The sequence below is a fragment of the Dasypus novemcinctus genome, chromosome 16 (genome assembly GCF_030445035.2).
Source record: "Dasypus novemcinctus isolate mDasNov1 chromosome 16, mDasNov1.1.hap2, whole genome shotgun sequence".
Lineage (NCBI taxonomy): Eukaryota > Metazoa > Chordata > Mammalia > Cingulata > Dasypodidae > Dasypus > Dasypus novemcinctus.
In genome coordinates, this window is record NC_080688.1 from 73,818,437 (window position 1) to 73,832,261 (window position 13,825).

General features: G+C 43.6%; 1 long non-coding RNA gene across 1 annotated transcript; it reads right to left on the bottom strand.

Moving 5' to 3' along the window:
- Nucleotides 1–737: 737 nt before the first annotated feature.
- On the bottom strand, nucleotides 738–13,428 carry LOC131273694 (uncharacterized). Its single transcript, XR_009180972.2, has 3 exons — nucleotides 13,128–13,428; nucleotides 5,221–5,300; nucleotides 738–1,512 (listed from the first exon to the last, which is right to left on the bottom strand). It is a non-coding gene; the product is annotated as an uncharacterized lncRNA (long non-coding RNA).
- Between the last annotated feature and the right edge of the window lie 397 nt (nucleotides 13,429–13,825).

Genomic DNA, 13,825 nt, shown 5'->3' on the forward strand with positions numbered 1-13,825 from the left:
ACCCTCGAATGAATACTGGAGGGGAATTTGATGAAATGATTCTTAGGAAGTAGGGGCAGGGTTAAGGGACACCAGCAAAGAATCACCGAGCACCGGGGGTTAGCACGGCAGGAATGGTTCCCCCACTCTGTCTAAATGGGAGAGGAGCGAGAGCAGATTCCAGAACTTGGAGAGAGCTGCAGCTGCAGCTGTAGGAGTGGGTTGCTGCACAACATTGATGGCCTTTATTAGGAGAACCTGGATACTCCAGGGGCCTGGCCCATACAAGGAAGAAATGGCATTGGGGGGCAGTCAATACCTGACCTCTATTCTCCTCCCACCCTCTAACCTCCTGGCTACTGATTGGTCCAACCCAATTTGAAGCCAGAGGGCAAGGCAGTCTGTCCGTGCAGTCCTCACAGGTTAGCCACTGGCCTGAGCAGGGTGAAGGAGAGTGCAGAGTGGTTCTGGAGGGACAACGGGAAATGTCCAGGACAGGGTCCCTGCTCTGTGTCCCCTGGGCATTCTCCATACCACTCTTTCGTACTTATTCACTCAAATTCCAGTTCTCTGCATTAGGCTCCTTCGAGCAGGGGCTGTCCTCCTCATCTCTCTTTCCTCAGCCTAACGTGGTCTCTGGAACCCAAAGGGTATTCAACAAATTGGAAGGAAGGAAGGGAGGGAGGGAGGGAGGAAGGGAGCCTGGCCACCTAGCTAGTTAAAGGGAGAGAGGATTCCTTGGCCCCTGAGCATGCTTCTTTTTTTGTTTTTTAAAGATTTATTTTTTTATGTGTTTCTCTCTCCTTCCACCCCCCTCCCTGTTGTCTGCTCTCTGTGTCCATTTGCTGCTTGTTCTTCTGTGTCACTGCATGTTCTTCTGAGTCCATCTGCATTCTTGTCAGTGGCACCGAGATACTGCATCTCTTTTTTGTGGCATCATCTTGCTGCATCAGCTCTCTGTGTGTGCAGCGCCACTCCTGGGCAGGCTGAACTTTTGTCACACATGGTAGCTCTCCTTGAGGGATGCAATCCTTGTGCGTGGGGCTCCCCTACACGGGGGACACCCCTGTGTGGCACGGTACTCCTTGCGCGCATCAGCATACACGTGTGCCAACTGACTACACGGGCCAGGAGGCCCTGGGTTTGAACCCTGGACCTCCTATGTGGTAGGCAGATGTCCTATCAGTTGAGCCAAATCCACTTCCCTGAGCATGCTTCTTTTACGATATCTCCTGAACAGAGCACGCACACTTGTAGAGCTCAGGGACCTCACGAGCCTCAAGACAAGTGTCCTCTGTCTCTCCTTGCCCTTGATCCCTTGAGCATATCTGTAATCCTATGTTGTCCATCTCCCCACATGGCACCTTGAGCTCCTCCGCCTGTCCCTTTCCATCCTTGTTGCTCTCATGTCCAGCAGAGGCACAGCGAAATCCAACCCCCTTTGACAGAGGAGAAAATGTCTCAAGATCTTTTATGTCTTAAGCTGAAAGATTCTTCATGATTTCCCCATAGAAAACAACCATAAGCTTCAGCCTGGGGAAAAATAAAAACACAGTTTGTTCCTAAGGTCTTCTGCCCCCACCCTTCTCCATCACAGAAGAGGGAGGAGGAGGAGGAAGGGGAGGGGCACTGCAATCCAGTAACGGGGTGACTTTTAGCTGCAGGGGAGGCTGGGAAATGTAGTCATCATTCTCAGTGGCCTGATAGCCCAGCTGAAAACTATTTTACTCTGAAAGAAGAGTAAAATATATTTTTAGGAATAATTAGTCTCTGCTACAGTTGCCAACATATAAAAACTGGGATATTTCACCCAAAAAAATGCATATTTTAAACCTCTCTTTAAAAGCTGAAGTATCTGATAGCACTAGGAGAAATTCTTACAAGGCAAGTATCAGCTGGCACTGAGTAGAAGCTGAGCTCTTTCTAAAGGGGCTGGCTTCCCCCACTTCCTACCTAGAACTGAGCAGAAGAGTCTGGAACCAATGATGGCCTTTGGTATCCCTTAGAGACAGGCAAAGCAAGGTAAAGTAAAGGCTTAGATTATATCCAGTCCCCCCAAACCCAATTAATCATTTTCTAACACCCCTCCCTCCCACCCACTCCATCCTCACAACCACCGCCATCAGTGGTGTAAGAACAACAATGCTTGGAATCAACACTGAACCAAAGAATTCATCCTCAAAGATTGGACAAACTTTACATGAGCATCTTTTAATACTTAGTGCTAGTCCTTGTTTTAGGCCCAGGAATACAAAGAAGAATAAGACATAGACCTTGATTTCAAAGAGCTCTTAGCTTGTTGAAACATGTTTTAGGGTTTGTTGTTTTTCCTTTTTGGATCCACAAGTAGTTTTCTTTAATTAAATTACTTACTATAGAACTAAAAAATGTGGCACGAACAGACATTTAACACTGATGTTCATAGCAGCATTATTCACAATCGCCAAAAGATGGAAACAACCCATGTGTCCATCAACTGATTAATGGATAAACAAAATGTGGTATATGCATACGATGGAATACTATGCTGCACTAATAAGAAATGAAATTGGGACACATATGATAACATGAATGAACCTTGAAGACATTATGCTGAGTAAAATAAGTCAGACATAAAAGGACAAATATTACATGGTCTCACTAATATGGACTAAATCTGAAGAATAAATGCATGGAGTTAAAACCTCGAGTATAGGTTATTAGGAGATAAGAGGAGGGCTGAGAAGGAGTACTGATGCTTAATGGATGTAGAAGTTTTAATTAACTTGACTGTAAAAGTGTGGAAATGGATAGACTTGACGGTAACACATTATAGTGAGTAGAACTAACACAGCTGGTTTATAAATGGGATTGTGGCTGAAAAGGGTAATCTAGGGATGTAAATGTCAACTGAAAGAAAACTAGAGAATAATCTAGGGACTGAATAACACAGTGAACCTAGAGGTGGATGAGAATTGTGGTTAATAGTGCAAATACAAGAATGTCCTACTATGAACTAGAAAAAAAGTTCGTCATTATTATAAGGTGGAAAGAATATGGAGAAGCCCGGGAAAAATACAATTAATGTAACCTGTGGACTATAGTCAATAGCAATACTGTAATATTCTTGTATCAGTGCCAAAGATGTACTGTGTTAACAATAGGGGGGTATGGAAAAGATATACCAAATGTATGCTATAGACCATAGTTAGTGGTAATAGTCTAATATTATCTCATAATCTGTAACAAATGTTCCACAACACAATGTATTGTGTTGGTGGAGGGGTGTTGTATGAGCAGGATTGTTTTGTAAGTTCACAACTTCACAAATAAAATATATTTAAAAATTAGTTACTATATAATACATGTGTATTAATACTCCACTGTGAGCTCAACACCATAATAGGAGTTGCCCGGGAGGAATTTGTGTAATGTAAGACAATACCCTACTAATAAACTAAAGAATAAATTAATTCAACTGAAACAAACAGTCCTGATGTGCTCACTGAGAGGCCTTGTTGTAAGGTCCTCTTGCCATTCTTCTTTCTACTTCCCAAAGACTATGTCTTCAGTACTGTGGATGACATGCTAGTTTATGGTTAAGAAACCATGATTTTTCCTTAAGCATGTAGCATGTTTCTACTCTTTTTTTTTTTTATAAAAGATTTATTTATTTATTTATTTCTCTCCCCTTACCCCCCACCCCCTGCCCTGGTTGTCTGTTCTCTGTGTCTATTTGCTGCGTCTTCTTTGGCCACTTCTGTTGTTGTCAGTGGCACAGGAATCTGTGTTTCTTTTTGTTGCGTCATCTTGTTGTGTCAGCTCTCCATGTGTGCGGCACCATTCTTGGGCAGGCTGCACTTTCTTTCACGCTGGGCGGCTCTCCTTACAGGGCACGCTCCTTGCACACGGGGCTCCCCTACGCGGGGGACACCCCTGCATGGCAGGGCACTCCTTGCACGCATCAGCACTGTGCATGGAGAGGGCCAGCTCCACACGGGTCAAGAAGGCCTGGGGTTTGAACCGCGGACCTCCCATGTGGTAGACGGACGCCCTAACCACTGGGCCAAGTCTGCTTCCCTGTTTCTACTCTTAAAGATCTGTAAGACAGAAGACAAGACGTCCCAACAAGTCTCAGCTGATGGTTGAATGATTGTCATTGGGGTTGGAAACTCTGTAGCATTTCAATCTGGCTTATCATAGGACAAGCATATTAGGGGCAGAACTTCAAGGCTGCCTCCCCCACCAGGTTCATCTATGTCTAACCCACAAATGAGCTTGGAACAAGTTCAAGAGGAATGGTGTGGGGCAGAGATGTTCTGATTCCCTTGACAGGGACAGGGTGAGATGGAATAATGCAGACTTTTCTAGTTCCAGCCCCTCCCAGAGGCTCTGCCTGAGCTCTCTACTCTTCAGTCACTAGGTGGTAGTTAAGAGCACTGCTTTGGCCTCAGGTAGACCTGAGTTCGAACCTCAGCTTTACAACAAACATCCTAGGAGACTTAGAAAATGTTACTTAATCTTTCCAAATACATCTGGTTTCTCTGTAAAGTGAGGATCATTACGGTAATAAACACACTGGATTCTTGGGAGGACTCATTCATTCATTCAACAGGTATTTTTGAGCTCTTACTAAGTCTTAGCTGCTGTATTCTAATAGTGACAAAACTGTCACAAATTTGCTCAACTTATATTCTAGAGGAGTAAATGAGTTAATGCATGTAAAGGGCTTAGAGTGGTGCCTGAAATGTGTTAAGAGTATTATAATAACAGAAGCCAAAAGAAATTTCCATTGTGTACCAAGAACCTCTAACAGTCCCTGCTGCCGCAAGCCTCCGAGGGAAACCGTCCCGGGAGTCATTCTCTCTTAGATTCTGGGGACTCAGTGTGGACTTGTTTCTAACAAAAGACGCCCAGGAGTTGCTCCAGAACAGAGACCCCAATTGCGACCGCGGAACTTCAGGCAGTGAGGTATTTCGGTAAGATATTGGTGGCAAGAAGCCTTTGCAGTACCCCCAAATCACAGTCTGGAAGACAATTCCCTCTGCCCCCACGTGATGTTAAACCTGCCTTGAGGCCTTTTTATTCCAAAAAGAGTACGAGGCCACCCCCCATCCTCAGCTCGCAGGGAGGTTAGATTTCTCTCTAATTCCTGTGTAACCTTAAGGGGAGGCCAAACCTACTGCACTGCGGCGTTCTCATAGCATTTGGGGTATCCACGCATATCTACTGGGCCCAAAACTCTTTAAAATGGAAAATTACCAGAAGCGCTTCTCCTGGCAGACTCCTCCTCACGCTGGCGGTGTGCAGGTGGGAAGAATTCTGCTCCAGACACCTCCTCTCTGCCGGGAGAAATCGGGAGATCATGAATAAACAACAGGTTCCTCGAATAGCAACGGAGGGAAAAGACAGCGCCCGCTTTTGCCGCAGGCCCCGCGTTCTGCTGGGGGAGGATTTCCAGGACGGCCAAGCCTGCTCGGCCAGCTTCCCCGGGAAAGAGGGCGCCCCGAGGGAGCGGGCAGAGGCTCCCGGCCCTGGCCCTCAGTGGCTCTGCAGTAATCGAGGTCAGGGCCAGCAGCGGGGTGTCAAGTGGGTTTCCTTACGTTTATTACAGGACGAGTGGGCTCAGAGCCTGTAGCAATCAGCGCTGTGGTTTATTAGCGCTCAGCCACCCTGGCAGGCAGGAAAGAGGGTCCAGAAAATTGAAAGGACCAAACGCAACTGACCTAAAAAAGGGGAAAAAGACCAGGCCGTCGCACCTCCCCTCAGAGCCTAGGGGTTACTTCCAAGACCCCTCTTGCGTTTTTACTTGGTGGGAACTTAAATGTTTTCTTTAATATATTAGTTTATGAGGGTTTCATTGATTATCATAAGATAAATGATGTCACTTTGAAAAACATTTTCTCTTTCTCATCATTTTAAATAAAGGGGATGATACATCAAAAGGGAAAAACTCTCCTTGGGTTTGGATTCGTTCTGGACCCATATATTTTGCAAAATAGATTTTTCAACTCACTGGAAAGAGACCCAGAACAGGAAAGAAAAATGTAAGGGTTCCCTCTGCTCTCCTTGCCAATTTCCTTGAAGTTGAAAATCCATCTTGCCTGGCCCGATGTGGGCTAATTGCCAAATTGGGTTGCTATCTCCCAGCTTTCTTACTTATTTAGCTTCTTGGATGATCTCCAGATCTGGCTCAAAAAGAGCCACGAAGGGTTTGAAACGGGCTTTTTCCTGGGCCTTATTCTGGGGTTCCCAGGGCTAAGCCCTTGGTGGCCATGGCACCAGCAGTAAATCCCCCTGGCTGCCATCAGGGCCATCAGGCAGGGCTCTCCCTCTCGTCTCTGTGGACCGCTGCTTGCCCAGCTCCCGCACCTTTCTCCAGCTGCACACAGGTTCACAGGCAAACATCAGCGTATTGGGGTGGGCTGGGGCTTGAATCCAACCTCTTCTTAAGCACCTTCAAGTATTATTTCTTACTATAGTCATTTCCTAAATGCCTGTCAGCCATTTTGAAGGCAAATATTGGAAAGATGGCTTCTACTCTGATGACATAAAATGCCCTTAAAGACAAAGACTTCAGCTCATTTCAGCTCTTTGAATCAATCCGTCAGGGCGAACCCCCCATGGGGCAGCTGTGAGGCAGGGTACATGCCCCGGACATGGGATCAGGACACCTGGGTATGGGTTCCAGACATGCCACTAACTTCATCTTGGCAAATTGCTCGTGCTCCTCACTCTCCTCTGGGGCTGTTGTGAGGACCCAGTGAGACTGTACCTCTTGGCAACAGAAGATTTTATAAAACAGCTCCTGAGGAAACAGAACTAGGGCTTGAGCGAGCAGGAACCAGCCTGTGGTGATGTTGGAGGTGCCGGGAAGAGCCCCAGTTAGGGGATCATACTCCATAGTGAAGTCTTGAACACCCAGAGCAGTCTTAAATGACGTTCTGGAAGTGCCACATTCGTCATGTCACTTCCCTGCTCAAAAGCTGCCCATGGTTCCAAGTAGAGCCGGACTCCCCATTTCAGCATTCCAGGCCTGCACCCTTAGGGCCCTGACTCGCCCCACCCTCCTTCTTATTTAGATGCACCTACTCACTGAACCCTGGATGCAGCTTCTGGTCCCCTACTGCTCTCCCTAGAATACCCTCCTTCTTTGGATCCCATTCCAGCCCTTCTTGAAGATTCAGCTCAGTTCTCTTCATCTCAGGCAACATCCCTCATGAGCCCACCCCACCTGGATTTCTCCCCCGCCCCCTAGAGTGGTGGGCTTATCATCACCACTCACTGGGCAAATGTATGCCTGGCCCCAGGTGAGGGTGTTTCAAGCTCGTTGAATTGATGTTGAGTTTGTTATTCGACTCTTGCATTAAAATTTAACTTTATTTGAGTTTTTACCTTATTTCTGCAAATAGGTTGGGAACTCCTCAGGGAGAGAAACAGTGTCTAATTCATCTCTGTACCCCCTGGCAGACGGTAGGTGTTCAATCAATGTGTTCTGCGTGATCAATATGAAAATCATTCTATCTCCAAAACTTTAAGATCCAAAAAAACATAAAGAACAGGAAATCTTCTCACTCATTGACCTAGTTCAGAGCACCCATGTGCTACGATTATGGGGCTGATAAAGAACACTTCTCCTCAGTTTAGCCCCATACCTCTCCCCCACCCCAATACCTAAAGTGCCTCTAAGTAATGCTTTACTACCAAGAATACAATGTGTTTTACAAACTCAGCAAAGATACAGCCCAGAAACTACTCTCAGACCTCTCTCCTTCTTTCTCATTTACTCCAACATAGCTGTTCATTCACAACTTGATGTAACTTACTACTTGCTGATGTGTATGAGCATCTACTGTATGCTTGGTACTGTGTTAGGCATTTCCTACATGCTATTTCACCAAATCCTGAAGTTACCCCTTTGAGAAGGGTTCTACCTCCCACTTGAAATGTACCGAAAAGAGCAGCAAAGTCATTGCCCATAGTCATATGGTTAGTGGAAACATAACTTGAACCCCCTTGGTCTGAGTCTAAAAGCCACTTTTAACCCTTCTGTAAGTTGTGAACTAGATCCTTCACCTGGGAATGAGGGGTGGGGGTGGGACTCCAGATGACATGGACTTACGTCTTCTCAGACTGCAGGAGCCAGGATGAAATGCTTCAGCGTGCTTATCCCAAAGGAGATAGGGAAATCACAGTCATCCCTGACACCCAGGTACAAGTCGACTGATCCATTTAAGGGATACAGCCTATCTTTATCCCTACCACACTACAGGGGTGAGGGGCATGGTATTGTAGAAAACTCACTGTTGACCAAAATAGTATCATTCAATCACTCATTCATGCAGCAAATGATTATTGAGTGCTTACTATGTTCCAGGCATTGTTCTAGGAGCTGGGGGTATAACAATGGTAAATACATAGCCTTGAAGAGCTTACTAGCTAGTGAACAAACAGATCTGAAGACCAGTGATTCCAGAGCAGGAGCCCAGAGGAGCAGAAACCACCTCAGGGAGTCAAGGAGGCTCTCCCAGCAGCCTGGGGGCAGGGGGTTCCTCTCCATCCTGCGCGTTCACAGTTGATACTGAGTTGCCTCTTCCCACTTCCCCACTATAGCAGTTTGGTATTATTTGTGAATTCCGAAAAAATAGATACTGATTTTATTTGTAAACTGGTCTGTTCCTCTGGGTGTGATACCTATTGATTGTATTAATTTCAAAGGCTTTACATTTACTTGATTAAATCAAGATTAGGGCTTTGATTTGCCCATGTCAGTTGAGTATGGCTTGGGGCTGAGTCCCCGCCCCCTTGGTGGGCTGATAGAAACAGACACTCACTCAAAACGACCCACAGAAGAAGAGATGGACAAGGAGAAAACTTGGTCATTTCAGTCCTCCCACATGGCAGAAAGGAGAAGGCTCAAGCAGCTTTAGCTGCCAGCCTACAGCTGAGATTGGAAGAAGCTGGGCCCATGGGGCCTTAAAAGGAAGAAGGAAAGAGATACGAGGCAGAGGTCACCCGCCATCTTGCCTCAGCATGTGGCAACAGACTCTGGTGAGGAAGTAACCTTGATTTGGACTCTTTAGGACCTTATAACTGTAAGCTTCTAACCTAAATAAATGCCCTTTGTAAAAACCAACAGACTTATAGTACTTTGCATCAGCAACCCTTTGGTTGACTAATACACCCGCCCTCTCCCACACACTGAGAGATCCTACACAAATGAAGTTTGACAGTTGGCTAAGCTTAGCAGCTCTGGTTGCTGCCACAGAGGCATGATAGCAGCTCCAAATCTTCTGGAGAGAGCATAAAGACTGGGAGGGAGAAAAAGAATGGCAAGAAGAAAGAGAGTGGGGAGGGAAGAGAGAACATTGAGCAGAGCACTTAACAAGGGGAACCGAAGACCTTATCTCTCACTCTGGATCTCTGCAATGTGCATTCCCTGGCCACTTCTGGAAACAAGCAAACAAACAACAACAACAACAAACCCTGCATGCATTCAAATACATGAAAAATAATTACAAAAATTTTATAAAAATATATCAAACGACAGTAAGATACCACTTCCCACCCCCAGAATGGCTATTATTTAAGAAAAAAACACAAACTAGTAAGTGTTGACAAGGATGTGGAGAAAAAGAAACTTTAGTACATTGTTGAAGGGAATGTAAAATGGTGCAGTCATTGTGGAAAACAGTGGCTATTTTTCAGAAAGTTAACCATAGAATTACCACATGACTCAGCAATTCCTTTCCTAGGTATATATCCAAAAGAACAGAAAGAGGAACTTGGACAGATATTTGTATACCAACATTTGTTGCAGCATTATTCACAATAGCCAAAAGTTGGAAGTAATCCAAGTGTCCATCAATGGATGAATAGATAAAGAGAACATGGTACATATATACAATGGAATATTTTTCAGCCATAATGAAGATGAAGTTCTGATACATGCAACAGAATGGATGAACCTTGAAGACATCATGTTGAGTGAAATAAGCTAGAAAAGACAAATATTGTATGATTTCTCTTATATCAAATACTTAGAATAAGCAAAGTCATTGAGACAGAAAATAGAACAGTGGTTACTAGGAGTGGGAGGAAGAGGGAATGGGCGACTACGGCTTAATGAGTAGGAGTTTCAATTTAGGATGATGAAAATATTCTGGAAAAGTTACCCATTATTGTAAAGGTACTTAATGTCACAGAATTCTCCACTTAAAAATGGTTAAAATGATTTCTCTGTTATGTGTATTTTCATCAGAGTTTGAAAAGTAAAATAAATGAAAAAATATATATGTATGTAAACATACACATATCAGAACCTCAGTTATCCACTAAACTCAATATCCTTTATCCTGTCTTTGCTTTGCACACCACCCACAATGATTTATACTCCAGTTTGAGGAGGTTTGGGATCTTATCTCATTTTAAGCTATCTGGAACCCATAGGCAGGCTTGCCTATTCCCTTGCCTACAAAGGCATTATGGGAGAGTGTAATTCAAGGATGGCCAAGTTCCTGATGATGGAGACAAGAAGGAATCCATCCAAACACTCATATATATTTTATGAACAAGAACCTTGAATGAATGACTAAATGAGACTTTTTGGGGCCCTGTGACGTCCCAGGTTCTGGAAGCCTTAAGAGTATTACCTAATTTCTTTTTCACATTCACTTTACGAGGTTAAGGTTATTATCTCCATTTCGCAGGTAAAGATCCTGAGGGTCAGAGTGAATCAGCGACTTTTCCAAGATAACACAAAAATTCGATTGAATGGACAAACCAGAATTTAGTGTTTTCTCATTATTCCACAGTTGATTGCTGAAACCATGTGTCCAGCTGAGCAGCAAGCACATGAAAGAGGTGTAAAAAAATAGAAAACATGGCACTAAAAACTTTAAATTCATGCACTTGAAGAGCTTGCACTCCTGTGAGGAGAGAGAATATACCCTTCAGATGCACTGTGTGTGAAGGGCAAGGAAACCCATCCATTCAAGAGCAGAGGATAGGGCCTGTCAGAGGGATTCGGGAAAGGGATCTCAGTTTGTGCCCAGGGTCTGTGTATACGAAGGCCATTGGGGAGCACAAGCTCAGAGCTCAGAAGAATGTTGTGGTTTCACAAATAGTGCCAGGTTGATCTGATGCAGGCCCAGGCAGAGAGGTCAATGGAAGAACAAAATAGAAAGCCCAGAGGTTAAAAACCTGACTCTAGGATAAAGGTAGCACTTTAAGTTAGTGGGCACAGGATGGCTCAGTCAATAGTTTGGGCACAACCGGCCAGCCATTTGCAAAAAAGAAAAAGAAAAGCTCTATTCTGACTTCATACATAAAAATAAATTCCAAATGGATTAAGGATTTACATGAAAATAATTCTAAAAGAACTAGTAGAAAATATTGGTGAATATTTTATCTCAGATAGGGAAAGTCTTTCTAAGCATATTTGCAAAAAGAGGGCTTACAAATGAAAGAACTGAGAGCTTCAACAAAGAACAGATAGATTCAACTCCATACAAATTTAAAACATCTATATATTGAATCAAATACCATTAACAAAATTTAAATGCTACACAGCAAACTGTGGAAATACTTGAAGCGTATAAGAGAATGGAGGTTTGTGTTCTTTACATATAGGGAGAACTTACAATTAATAATAAAAAGGGAAGCAGACTTGGCCCAGTGGTTAGGGCATCCGTCTACCACATGGGAGGTCCATGGTTCAAACCCCGGGCCTCTTTGACCTGCGTGGAGCTGGCCCATGCACAGTGCTGATGCGCTCAAGGAGTGCCCTGTCACTCAGGGGTGTCCCCCGCGTAGGGGAGCCCCATGCGCAAGGAGTGCGCCCTGTAAGGAGAGCCGCCTAGCACGAAAGAAAGTGCAGCCTGCCCAAGAATGGTGCTGCACACACGGAGAGCTGACACAACAAGATAACGCAACAAAAAGAAACACAGATTCCTGTGCTGCTGACAACAACAGAAGCTGACGAAGATGCAGCAAATAGACACAGAGAACAGACAACCAGGGTGGGGCGGGGGGGGAGGGGAGAGAAGTAAATAAATAAATAAATAAAAATCTTAAAAGTAATAATAATAATAAAAGAAGCCTCAATTGAGAAAAAAAATTGACAAATGATATGAAGAGTATAATTCTCAAAGAAGAAATACAAATGACTTATAAAAAAATGTTCAAACTCATTAAATATTCTCAAGGCAAACTAAAATTTTAAAGAGGCCAAAGGAATGTTTTTGCAGTTTTCATTTTATTTTTTGGATAGTAAATATATTTACGTGGTTCCCATCCCCCTAGACCCTACCATGCCCCAAACAATCCTGATCATAAATGTCATAGGTCTTCTTTCAGAATTTATTTTCATATAGACAAACAAATAGCAGTATGCATTATTAATTTTCCTCCCTTTTAAATAAAATATAGCATTCTATATATTCTGTTTCACACCTTGCTTTTCCTTCTTAACAATGTATATTATAGACCTTTTCATGTGTGTGTATGAAGAACTGCATCCCTATTTACCATTAAATAGGTTTTCATTATATAGATGTACAGTAATTTATTTAAATGGTCTCCAATCTTTTACTCTTACAAACTGCAGTGAATAACCTTGAACATGCATCATTTCTCAGCTGTGCCAGGGTATTTGTAGAATGAATTCCAAGAAGTGAAATTACTGAGACCAAGGTTACACACATTTTTAATTCTGAAAGATGCTGCCAAATTGCCCTGAACAAGAACTTTATCAATTTATACACCCACCCAAAACGTATAAGCATGCCGATTTCTTCACAGCGTTGCCAAAAGAGCATGTTATCAAGTTTTTGGAATATACCAAATAGATGTATGAAAAGTGATATCTCAAGGTGGTTTTCATTTGCTTGCCTCTTATTACAAGGGAGTTTGGGCATCTCTTTATATATTAATTAGCCATTTCTATTTCCTTTCCTGTGAGATATATATGTATACCATTCAAATTGCCCCCATTTTTTCTTTAAAAGATTCTTTCTGGGGGAGTATTCAGGCACAGAGGCACTTACTCTACCTAGGAGTCAAAATAATACAAATTTTTTCAAGGATCTCTTGGCAACATATCAACATATATCAAAATCTATAACACATGAATATTCTTTGACCCAGAAACTCCACTTGCAGAAACTCACCCTAAAGAAATGATCATAGATGTAGAAAGATGTGCGTGTGTAAGAATGTTCATCAAACATTGTTCTTTGTCCAGCAACTCGAATCTGCCCCTCTTTGGGGTCTCAAGGTGGTCACTTGTGGTTCTCTCTGCACCTTTCTCCTGGCTTTTATGATGTCCATGAGTGCCAGTCACTGATCACTGCCTCAGAATGGTTGTGGCATCCACAGAGCTCCAGTCCACCTGCATGGGTTCGCAGTGTTTCATTGGGGTCAGTGCTGGCAACTCAGTAAACCAGCCTCTCTAAATCCCAATCGCAGTTCCTGGGGGAGGGAAGAATATTGTCTCAGAAGGACACTGGGGTCAAGAGAATTGGTCTAGAGAATTGCAGCCTGCTGGGGAAATGGTGTCATGCTTTGATGGTGCCGTTTGAAGAGAGGCTTCTTGACCAGAGGGCCTTTGCAGTTCAAGCTTCGGAGCATGTGGAGCATGCACTTATTTATCACCTCCACCTAAGCCCCTGCCTGGACCCCAGAGCTGATAAAAAGGGTCCAGATTCCACTTGTGATGTTTAAAGCAGCAAAAATTATCCAACTGGCTATAGTCTTTATTTATCATGCTACAATGATTTCTTCAATTGGCTGGCATTTCAAAGACAAAGCACATTAAACTAAGCCATAACTCCACTGATATTTTAATGTTATATTTTGTATTTTTTTT